We start from the raw sequence: 13,000 nt of genomic DNA on the forward strand, positions 1-13,000 counted from the left end.
GTGATAATACCAAGGGGAAATCCTGCAAATCAAAATGAACAGAACAATCAGTTAATACCCACTCTAGGCTGGGAGATGCTGGGAAGCAAAGGGACATTAAAGTCTCTTGCTGATAACACCGAGAGGCTCGAAGTTTAATGGGATCAAAGACACAGTATATATATTCACAGTAGTAGAAAGCCCTACTGTAAAGAGCTAATGATCTCCCTGGATGGACAGGGACTGAAATACTGAGTGGCTAAAGAAATACCTTCTCTGCTCAACAGCTGTGAGCTGAGGGGAGAGAGGCTCTCTGCCTTTACTAAAAAACTGAACAGCAGAGCCAGGAGCTGAGCAATGCTGTCCTGTATGTTAAGACCATACTCACTGAGCCATTCCCCACCTCTGACCCAGAGATCCAGTGATGCCAACCTGTTTTTTATGTAAGAAAATGACTAACAACACTGCAGAAATTGCAACTAGATGAATTGAGGACTTGAAAAAATGAACCACTTTTCCCTCCCCTTTCTAAGAACCAAGAGGACTGAAAATGTCGGTTTTGCTAGGTTGATTTAGGAGAAATCTTGGAATTCTTTGTCTGACAAATAAGAAGCAAACTGAGATAAAGTCGGAGAGCAGGTAGGGAATGCATAATGGAATGTATTTCAGAAATGCAGGAACAAACAGTGATTTACTGAGGGCTGTTATAACAAAGTGACTTACCAATTCATAAATTCACAGTAAGCTTGCTTTTGCATTATCTCTGTTATCTCCAGTCCTAGGGACTGATAACGCACAGCACAAGTAATCTCCAGTCCTTTCAGTCTCTGTCACCTGAGTTGCAGGGTTCCCTTCTTTATGCTTGTGCTTCGCTCTTCCCCTTCTACAGACAATTGATGACTGTTCCTGTGTTTCTGTCCATGGGTTGAGGCACTGAGCTGAGCACAGGAGGAGCAGGAAAGACCTGCAAGCTGCTCTTGCAGCTTGGTGCAGCCCCAGCCCCTCTTTCCTTGCCCTAAAATACTGGCTGAGGGCAGCAGTATCCACACAGCTGGGGGACAGGCACATTTGCCCTCTGGACCATACTGAAAGGCAAGTGCTGCAAAGACAATGCCTTTCCTCTGATTTTACATCTCAGGCCTTTGCCAGGATCCCAAAGCCACAAAGTGCTGTGAGGTACTTCCTTTGCTCTTTCACATGAAATCAATTTTTTAAAGCAGACCAGTTACAAGAATGTTTACAGCATTTTTCCACTGCAGCTAACATTAAACATTTAACAGCACTCCTCATGAGCCAGACTGGAATCCAGGCCTACAGCATGCTGGGAGGGGTCAGTGACACAAGCCAAAGTGGTCCTTTAGGAATCAGTGTAGATCAAGCAGTGGGGAATGCAACTGGCTGGAAGCCCTGCCAGGAGCAGCAGCCTGCTGAGCAAGGGAGCCTTGGCATCCCACAGACAGGGCTTCCTGAGGATGCACAAGAATCAGGGCAGCGTGGAGTGCACCTGGCTGTCCTGCTGCTGCCAGGACCAAGAAAATTCATCATCCCTGCCTGCAGATCTGAAAACCCAAGCCATGTTCTGTCTTCCTCCATACTCTCTGCCTGGAATGACCTGTGGAGGGAGGCACGTGAAATTGCTTAGCCCCACAAGCAGCCTGCCATTGTGTGAACTGTCTTATGCTCTCCTCTTTTGTGATTAAGTATGAATTCGTGATGTGCTGAGGACGTATATATCCTTTTTTATGTGTTGGACATGTGTCTGGTCATGACAGAGAGTGTCCACAACAGAAGGCTTAAAAGCAAAGCGTATGTGTTGTATTATCTCATGGAAAGAGGAACTGGATAGAAGCTGTACTTGTCCATCACCTATGACAGCTTAGACCTTTCTTGGGTAAAATTTTGCACCAGAATGCTGAGTCACCTTAAAAGGGAATTAATTTGGACTAAAGGAGTGAAAGTCACATCTGCTTTGCTGTCCCTGGTGTCACCATGAGTCTGCAGGCCAATTTATCTTTAAGCTTGTTAACCAGCTTGGGAAATACAGTGCAGCTCTACTGACACAGAGCCAAGGAGAAGAGGAGATGGGTAGGTGCTGTGTGCTGTTAGCCCCTGCTTGGTTCTGGACTGCTGCAGCTCTGCAGGACTACCTGGCTGGCAGCAGGCTGAGGGACTCAGGCTGACCTGGTGCCAGTGATGCTGGGACAAAGATCTGAGTCACACTACATGCCATGTGTTATGCTGCTCTGGTCTCACACTGACACTGGAATAATTGCTACAATTATAAATCATCCCTTTTATAACACCGTACTGGTTATTTACATTGTGCCCAGACAAGTCTTTCTCTTAAATTCTCATCCTATTTTTGAGTAAGATGAATCTTTCCTGCTGTTTGCATGAGGCTGTAAATGCAAACACATCATCACCTTTAATTTAGAACAGACAGGTTTAGTCATAGTTGAGTTTTACACTGGTGCAACTTTATAAATTTCCATCCAGTTACTGAAGATTTGTACCTGCTAAAATGGGAAAATGCCTGCTTGATGTGTAGATTAAGGCTTGGGAGCAAGGAGCACAGAAATGTGAAGCACAAGCTGTTCCATGGGAAAGGGATGAGAAAGAAGAAGAATTATCCTGCTTTAACCTAATGTTGTTAATCCATATTGCCCATTATAATCTCGAGTGTCCTGCTTAGTGAAGTATGCAATCTGTAGTGCTGGTTCCTGCACAAGCAGTGTATCTAATATAAAGGACTGGCTCAACATCCATCATAATAATTACTGTGTCATAATTTTCTGCCCTTCCTACCTCTGCTGCAAAGAGATAGAAGAGGCCTTTCAAGTGTTTGAGAATTTCTGCTAAGAATTTCTCTTTTCTTTTTTTTTTTTTTTTTTTTTTTTTTTTTTTTTTTTTTTTTTTTTTTTTAATATGGAAATCTGTATTTCTGCCCTATTTATTTTGCAAGTTTGACCTGACATATGAAATATACTTTATTGGGGGATGTAGAAACTTAATTTGAATATCTGAAAACATGCCTGTTTAATATCTGAATTTGCTCTGCTGCACTGAATGGGAGCACTAGGCATATTAGAACTTTCATTTTAAAAATACAAAAACCCCCCCATAAATTCTTAATTCAATGACCCACAGATTCAGAGACTTCTTGACTCTAAAGTCATACGTGAAGCAGTTACATATGATCATTGCAGTTCAGAGGGGTTAAAATTTCACCTCTGCTTAAGTCTTTCTTTATCAATGGGGATGTAAGTGATGAGTGCTCTGTGATCTGTGAGATGGCACTATTCAAAGCTGGTGTTTGGGCCAAACTTGTGCGCATGTGCTTGCACCACCTCGTTGGCTTGATAGCTTATGTTGTTAATTCTCATAGCTGTGGAATATAGCTTGAAAGTGTGGTGTGCATGAGACCAGCCTAATCAGTGTGCACAAGACTGAGCAGCACGTCCCAACCTCAACCTTTATCCAGTCGCACCCCGGTGGCCACTGCCTGGGCAGGAGGGATTGTGCAGCAGCTCCTGCCAAGCACAGCCACCCTTGTTGCATTGCAACCAGGCAAGATGGGCCTGTCTAGGCAGCAAAACGGTGGGACTGTCCCTGTTGCTGCAGGAGTAACTGATGCCCAGGGCTCTCTGCACTGGACCCTCAGTGCCTTGGTGCTTTGTTGTCCGTGTGTTTTCCTACAATAACAGCCCTGTGCACGGTTTTGATGTTGCTGATGAGTGATACTTTGCCCTGGTTTCTCTGTTGTTTAGCGGCTGTCATCACAATTAACGAGTGTTGTTACAGGAAAGCCATTCCAGTCTACAAAATAATGATTTGTGTCTGTGTTTGGGATGCCTTGATGAAGGCCCGACACCAGCTGGTGGGACCTGAACCAGGATATGGCAGTACATTCAAAGACCCTAAACTGTATCAAAATCGAGTGATACCTTTTAGAGATTAGGAAGCATTGCATTTTTGCTTTAGTAGTTCAGTAAGGGAAGTCCACGTAATGGGTTTTATTAAAGAAAAATATAATTTCATCACTGAAAAGCAATAGAGATTTCCTTGTAAATGTACCACAGTAAATGCTACTGAAGAAAATACAAAGTCTCAATTCCACAAAGGGATCCACTTGACAGAAAATGTAATTGGGATCAAAACCTGAACTGACCTGATTCTACACTCTAGTTGTGTGGTTGGTTTTGTTTATACATTTTTGGTTTGTTTTTAATTATAGAAACATTTTCTGCCTCTAGGTGTTTTCAAAATTGCATCTTTTTGATATGTGAGTGCAGAAAAAAAACAAGTAATACCTTTGGACTCTGCTTAGGAAACACAGCTCACATGCTCAGCTGTCAAAAGAAAACAAAACAGTGGAGAGTGATATAAGCACCAAATCTGTCTATCAAGTTTGTGCAGGTTACTGATAAATTTCTTTGGTTTTAAGAATTGGCATATTTTGCTTGTTGTGCACTTTTTTTTTTTTTTTTTTTAATATGCTGTTGTGTGCAAAAGCTTTGGAAACAAATGCCTGGGTGCCCACCTTTACACACATCAGTTGTCTTACTAAGGACTGAGTAGAGCCACAGTATAGTTGTGATCTTCTACCACAGAGGAAAATTCAGCAGCTTCTGTAGCAAAGTGTTGAGCTCAGCTGTGGCTGTCATTAAGAGTAAATTTTTGCTCATCTGAATATTGAAAACCTTTTAAATTCACCTAATATTATTCTATTACTGGAACAAATCTAACAGTAAATTGGAAAAAAAAATAGGAACCTTCTTAAAAATATGCCTTCCCCATCCATTTTCAGCTTCAGTATTATGTAAAGATGACAGTTATCAGCTATGTAGAAGAGCAGTTATATTAAATGTTAAATAACCTTTAACGGCACCAAATATTTAATCATAAAAATTAAATTGACAGTGGTGTGGTTCACCTGGTATCCCCCCGAAAGCCTGACAGCATCATTTCTCATATATATTGATAAGTACAAGACATCCATAAAATCGTAGGCTCTGTAGCTGCCTATTTATGAGAGGCTATCTAAAACTCATTCATTGCAGGTAATATCAGTAAGTCAATTCAGCTTAGTCTGATAGCTCATAACTTTTCAGACTGTTGTATTTACTGAGCCATAGACTATCCTTTCTTCAAGTGTACTTGAGAAAATGACTTGTACTGTAAGACTATTTCTTCTCAAAGTATAATCAAGTGCTTTAAAATGAACTCCAAAACTGCAAATTCAAAACAGTATCAGACCTAGGTAATAATATAAAAAATATTGCTTTAATAATGCTTTGAATGTTGCATGAAGTATTGGCAGTATGTTTCTGACTGCAGTAACCCACCCAGAAAATCATCAGTGGGAGTTTGGAGCCAGACTAAGGCATGTTTCACAGGGTGGCAGAAATCCCTGTAAAATAGCTAATAAAACTTCATTTATAAATGGGAGAAATTCCCCAGAATGTGACGTACATGACTGTGGGTGGAGAATCAGCATTGCAGGGAGCAGCAGGGAGGACAGACTGCTCTGTTTGGTGGATGTGATAATGCCTGGCCAAATTCAGACCCCCAAAGCAGCGAGAGCAAGTCTGTCAGCTTTGATGGTGTTGACTGCCTATATCAGTTGATGACTTGTGGGGTTTACTGTAGAGTATCATTTAGTGAAATGTATAGAATTTGCTTGTAAATAAACAGAACTGGCAGGAGACTTGGGAATATTAGCCATAATTAAAGTGAGTCAAATGAAGTCACAACTGACCAGAACTGAAGCTTGAAACTGAGATTGAATTGGGCAGTGATGCTTCCAGCTGGAGGACCTTCCCTTCGACCTCCTGTATTGCTTTTTCCCCTTGTTTACCTGCATTTTCTGGTACTGACTGGAACTGAAGCTAAAACTAGAGAGAGAGGCTTTATTTCCCTTTCTGTTGACAGTGGTCTGATTTGCTCAGCAATCATCTCTGTCCATAATTCAAGCAGTGAATTGCTGTTTTGGAGGACTTCAGGGTGGAGAATTGTGTTACCAAGATGTTTCATTATTTTTAAATTTCTGTTTCACTGCTTTCTGGCTTCTGATGTTTAGATAGAATTGGCTTTTAGTACTGAAAACATTTCCCCTGGAGCCTGAGCTGCAAAGGAGAAGCCACCTGCCTCTTATCCATGGGCAGGGAGTTGTCTCTGACAACTGAAGGGCTGCTAAGTTCCCTGTTCCCAAGAGACTGAGAGCTGGGTCTAGGAAAAAAGTTGTTTTTAGGAACATGGGGAAAATAGCAGGAGGAAGGTTGTGGGGAGAGAGAGAGAGGTCGAAAAGGATGTCAAAGGGAATACTTGTGAGGATTCTGCCCAGAGCAGGATGGGTGTGAAATCTGGGAAAGGGGTACTGTCTGTTCAGAAAACTTTTAAGTAACTCAAATGTGAGAGCAACAATCAGAAGCTGGAGCAGTGCTTTTAGCCACGAAACCACAGTACAGCAGTCTCTACTAGAAATATGTTGGACTCAGCAGGAATGACTCACTTCTCTTGCAAAAATGAGAGGATCTGGAGTGCAAATGGGTTTTCAGTTTCTCCTGTTCCTGATGTAGAAGTACCGGCAGTAGCAAACTTGCTACCTGAGAACAAAGGTATTTACAGCAGCATATCAACCTTAGCTGGCTCAGCCATGTCTGGAGCCATAGCCTTGCCCACCACACAGAACCGGTATCTGACAGATGAACATGAGGAGTAGCTGACCTGCAAGAGGGGCAGATCTGTGATAGGTGATCTGTGTAAGGCCTCTGTCAGCTTGATAAGAACCTGGACTGAACAGTGTCATCACCTGCCTCATGCCATGAAATTGTAATAGAAGCAATTGCTACCCCAAAAAGCAGGGGAAAGAAAAAAAGATGTCCTGGACTTGAAGGTTAGAGAAAGGCAGAGAGTTAAAATAGGACAAATCCATGAGATTTGGATGCCCAGAAGTGTACAGGGGCTGTGGCAGCCTGGACTAGAGCCAGATGAAAAGTATTCTGTACACCAGTTCCTCACTGGAAGTGGTCAGAAGGAAAATATCAAGTTTTCTGCTATGAAAGTTCATTGTGAATTGGCTTCAAGTTGGGTAAATTTGATGAAAACCTTTTGGTTTTTTGTGGTGATCACACCATGGGCTATCACAGGGTTACAGAGATGGAGCCCTATGGATGTCTCTTTGCCCAGATAGATTGATGGCTCCTGTGACTGCCTGAGGGACTTGCTGCTGTTAGGGGAGCCCACAGGTAGCATTAGTGCTGTGAGACCAAGAAGGAAGGGGATTCCTACATTTGATAGGTTTTTTGACCTAATTTAGTACAGGACTGCAAATTCTGAAGTTTTTCACAGCACCCCTGCCTTCATTTGGAGTTAGAGAGGTGGCCTAATGTAACTGCAAAGAGTAGCTATGATAAACTTGAGTTCTTGTATTGTGGTCTTCATGATCCCAAAATACTTTGTTAAAGAGAGAGGCTGCTGACTCCATCCCCCCTTTTGTAGATGTAGAAATAATGGCAAAGAGAGATGAATCGATTCAACCAATTTATTTAGTGAGACTGAGCTAAAAATGGTCACAGTTCAATCATCTCTGCAAATTTGAAAGCACAATACACCAGATAAGCAAGAGCCAGGTCTTTGCCTAACATGTCCACCAAATACATTGAGATGTTTGTCTTTATCTGAGGCAGGCAGTCACTGGCTGACCCTGTTGGTAACACACGCAGGTGTCTCTCATAGCTCTGCCCTGAATCTGCAGCAGCTTGTACCGGATATTGCTGTACAACAACCTCCCCCCCTCACAGTCTGATAGTTTTTGTGCTTTGCACACAGGCTTTATCTTTCAAAGCAAGCTGTCTTTCAAGTTGCAGGTGCCCCCTGTGCTGTGTGGCTGCTGAGTGGCCAGCTTTCTGACAGCAGTGTGGAGCTTGGCCAGGGCACGCTGCTAATGTGTGCAAAGTGTTTGGGGATCTCTCCTGGCCACAGAGGTTGAGATCTTGTTTATGTCCTCTGAAAGGCGGTAGCTGTGGCAGCACCAATGTGCTTGGTCACGGTGATCTCAGGCAGACCTGTGTCATCCAGATTGTCACACTGAGACCTGACTTCATCTCCACATACACAACAACCTTTTTCTGTTAACAGGTCAGTGCAAGTGAGAGACACTTGGATTCAAAACAACTGAGTTTAGGAAAAAATATTGGTTTTTTTGCAACTGCAGATGTGTTAGAATGAGAATGGATAGCAGGAATGTGCTCGATTCAGTGAGGGCTTCTCCAGGGAGAGGATGTTTGAGCTCCTGCTCACAGCTGATGGTCTGGCAGGAGAGTGCAACCTAAATATGTCATGTTTTGGATAAACACTCAAACTTTGGGAAGTCAAAGTATCTGCAACAGTGCTGTGCACGAGGTGAAGTATTTCTACATCCTGGAATCAACCTTTTTATTTGAGTCCTTCTGCATAGTTAACCTTGGTGCTGTTACTGCTTTTGCAGCATTCATGTTCTAAGCAATAATAGGATTAATTGTTTTCTAAGCTGGTAGCACATCTTTTAATGTATGCAGTATGCAGGAGGCAGGCAATAAATAACTGAAAGAAACCTATGGAGCAGTGGCTCCCGCTGAGGATTTTACTGAGCACATAAAGAAATTGATTCTGTTAAACTTCGCTTGCTGGAGTGGAAAGTTAAAGAAGAGAAAAAAAAATGCTAAGAAATAGAGTAGTTCACAGGACTGTCATCTTCATTTTAGGATTCTCTCTATAAAATATGCACATCAGAGGCTTGGAAAGGCTTCCAAAGGAAAAGGAGTTTTGGTACAATGTCTCAGGGGCAGGGGGAACCACAGCACTTGACATGCTGTTTAACAGGCTGAGGGAAATGCTTTAAAAAAGAATTGCTGTCTGTTCCAGACCCTGGTTCAGGGTCCACGTGCAGTCTTTTCTCACTTAGCCCTTCTGATGGAATCAGCAGGATGCCAAACGGAAAATGAAATGTCTGCAGGCTGTGAAATTTGGCCCTTGCTAGACTGAGGCAATGATCTGGAGACTGGCAGCATTTGGGCAGATGGTTGTCCCCACAGACACCTCATCATTTCCAGCAGAGCCCTGGCAGTCTCTGGGAAAATCCCCTGAATTCTCACACAGGAGAATGAGTGAGAGGACCAGAATAGTCCTTAACGACCTGAAAATCAATTAATCAAAGAACTAATATTTCAGTTGTTTCTTTCCAAGGGTACTCCTTTCTTCTTTCCTAATGAGAGCTGCTATAACCAGGCTCTTATCCAATATGTAGTTCATGCTGATGCTCTCCGTGTGCCCCTTGTTGCTGTAAAGGGAGACCTCTGCAAGGTATGAGCTTTGGTGCATTGAGTGAGTGCCAGAATCATGGCTGGACATCTGCAGGTATATTTTAAGTAGGTATACCAAATTTATCTCAACCTGAGCTATTTTAAATAGACATAACTGTCACAGTTTTGAAAAAGGGAAAGGAGCAGACCAGCATCAGGGGTTCTTGTGGCTAGCTTGTAGATGTTAGCAGAAGCTAGCGGTGGAAGCTGGAGAGTTAGGTTCAAGCTGTGACGCAGCCCAAGAAGAGACACACAACACACTTCTGAACACCTTCACAGCCAAGGGCTGATCCGACTTTATTAACACGAAATGGTGGGTTTTATAGGGTTAGGTAGAGAAGGGTCTGGAAAGTGGGTGGAGATGGGGCGGAGCATGCAAATCTGCTAACATCGGTTGGATGAGGGTAAATGAATAAACATTAGGAGGCAGGGGCAAGGGAGGAGATAACCGGGGAAAACATGATTGGTCAGTACCACCCGGTACACTGCCCAATGGAACACTGTCTCGTGCCTGCTAGGCTTCAAGTCCATGAGGGAAAAATGGGAGAGACAACCTCCTAATAGGTTTTATGATTTTAACAAAGCTACCATGACAAAGTCCTCAAATGTTGGTATTGTCACAGGCAGTGGTGTTGACAGGGTTGTTCTTCCAGTCTTCAAACGAAATCTCTTCTTTCCCTTGATTCTTCCACAGAGCATATGCTGTCTCCATTTCCTCGTGGTCTTTTTCACCTCCAACACATAACTATGTTGTTGTTTATTTTTTCTTAGTGTGTTTTTAAAGTGGGCAATGACAGCAGTTTTTCATGGCTATGCTGTGCTCCTGAAGCTGCCAGAGGGGCTTTTCTACTAAAATGAAAAGCGGCGAAATGGAAGAATCCCTGCTGCAAACATGCCTATAATTTGTTGAATACAAATGGCTGATCCCCCTTGATTTCCTGGCTGCTGTTCCCAACTCTGGGATGTAAGGAACACCCTTTAAATGTTCTGTTTTCTTCCTTCTCTTTCCTGAGTTACTGGCTTGCAGTTACTGTGCCTAATTTGTAGCTTATCTGATGAGGGATAGGAACAATGATCTGGTGCACTGGCTCTCAGGTTCTAGTTCACCCTGCCATTGCTAACTTGCTTGATGCCCTGGATCAGTCCATGTCCCTGCAAACACGTCCCCACAGCTGGCTACAGATAGACCTGTGCCCCCTGCATGCTGACTGGCTGCTCATGAGATGGCTCCTGTCTGGGAGCCACTGGAATGGTGCTGTGCCAGGGAGAAGGGCCCTGCTGAGCAGCTGGGCATAGTCCAAGCACAGCAGTATGTCCTCAGCTTCCAGGCACAAACAGAAACACACCCAGGCAGCACAGGTAGAGGAGTATGTGCCTGCCTATCCATGTACGCTGTACCCTTAATCTCCCTGTGTCTCGGTTCTGTCAAAGGGGTCTAATAGCCCACTGCATCATGGAGGTAGTATGGGATAAAAACCTATTAATCATTGCACAGTGCTGAGACAGATGGGTTTAATTCCCAGAAGAAGTACATATATAGACCATGATCATCTTGAGCTAACATTAACACATTGGTATCTGTGATTTACATAAGCTAGTCCCTGAAACCACAGTTGGATGGTGCTATAGAAGAGTTTCTGGGCTATTAGGTGTTTAATTTGGCAGATACAATTCAGTCATGAAATGATCTGCTCTCCTGAAGTGACAAAAGTGGAGGGTTTGCATTGCTTGGTGTGTAATACAAGAACAAGAAGGGCTACTGTCAAAAATAAATGGGGTCCCTGAACAGAGAGGTGTCTGGAAGGTCTCCTGAATGTGGAAAGGTTTGGCTGCTTTAATCTGTGATCTGGCTAATGTCTAGGAAATCCTCCTCTTACTACAGAAATTACTGGAAAATTGTGTCTCACATTGTGAAGGAAGAGATTTATCTTGGAAAGGTATTAAAAGCTTCTGTTCCACAGTTGTCATCTGGGAAGATACAGTATTGATTGACCCTGCAGTTCCGTTTGATAGGCTGCATTGGTGATTACAGTATTGATTTGTTTCACATGCTGTGTTTGTTCTGTGCACAGCTCTCGTGCAGCAAGAATTAGTCTGACTTGCCACATGCTGCATGTTTTTCAGGAGAGGAATTAGGCAGAATTCATTTTTCACCAGACAGTCTTGCAGAGTAATTAACTGAAAGGAGGCTGGTGAGAATTTCTGAATTACCCAGGGAACACAGCAGTCAGAGTTTTTTCAGGCATGTGTAAATAAAGAAATTTGCATTCTCCAAATATTTAAAGCAAATATTGTGTTTGAAGGGAAGTGTGTAACTTGAAAAAGTGCAGAAATATAATATGAGCTCCAAGCAGTTTCAAAGACTGGCTGCCACAACTAAGGCAGAAGAGGAATCTGCAGAATAGCTGCTGAGCTGCCCGTTAGAACACTGGTGAGGGGAGAAAAGAGCTCAACTGTAACTTCCTATGCCAATTCACACCCTGGCCTGATATTTGCAAATGGCTTGTCTTGCCTTGTCTTTATCTGCCTTTATCATTGCTATTGCCTCAGGCCTGAAGAGCTGAGGTTTGATGCTGGGATGTGCAAAGGAGTTGGTCTGAAACCAGAAGTTGTTCTTTTCAAGCTGTGCATGAATTTAAGTTGTACATTGAATGCAGAATCCAGGTGAAGGCTCCACTGCTGGAAGGTGAGGGCCATGTAGATGAACCCAGGGCTGGAGCCCCCTCTCCCATGAAGACAGTCTGAGAGAATTGGGATTTTTCAGCATGGATAAGAGAAAGCTTCAGGGAGACCTTCTAGAAGGCTTCCAGTATCTAAAGAGGCTCCAAGAGACCTGGAGAGGGACTTGTTACAAGGGTGTGTAGTGACAGCACAAGGGGCAATGGCTTTAAACCGAAAGCAAGTGAATTTAGATCAGGTATTAGGAAGAAATTATTTATTGTGAGGGTGATGAGGCACTGAAAGAGGTTTCCCAATACAACTATGGGTGACCCATCAGTGAAAATGTTCAAGGCTGCGTTGGATGGGGCTTTGAAGGTTCCTTGCCCATGGCAAGGGGTATTTGGAACTAGATGATTTTAAAAATCCTTTCCAAGCCAACCCATTCTATGATTTTACGATGATCTTATGAAGGTCCTGAACATTGCCTGGTGCTCACGAGTTGTTTCTCTAATGACCTCTTGTGTCCCCAAACAGACAAACCTGCTGTCCCATGATCGGAGAGGGGCACGTGTCACGAGATAACATCATAGATTTCCACAGAAGAAAAGTTTTGCATATAAATTTTAAACTCACACTCTTAGTCATCCCATCTGGTATGATACTAATTAAAAAATGAGACATTTCTAGCCCTCCATGTGTAATTTGGGAAGAAATAAATGTATGCAGAATATGAGATGGTGTCGCATGGTGTTGCTGTTGCACTGAACCAAATTTTCATTGGTACTAGGTACCGTAATTAATTGCTATGCTAATTGTTATACTCCAGAGCACATCTAGAGTCCTTGGGTTTTTTCCCACTGGTGGAACTAAGGAAAGGTGAGAATGACTTATCCTCATTTGCTTGACTTCTTCCTACCTGGAAAGAATTAAGAAAGACAAAGCAATGACAACCTCAGAAGCGAAAGTCACACTTTGAATAACGTAACATAGAAAAAGGTGAAGAAAGTAGCAAAAGAAAA

The sequence above is a fragment of the Empidonax traillii genome, unplaced genomic scaffold, assembly GCF_003031625.1.
Source record: "Empidonax traillii isolate 1590-97213 ecotype Southwest subspecies unplaced genomic scaffold, ASM303162v1 scaffold104:size2570737, whole genome shotgun sequence".
NCBI lineage: Eukaryota > Metazoa > Chordata > Aves > Passeriformes > Tyrannidae > Empidonax > Empidonax traillii.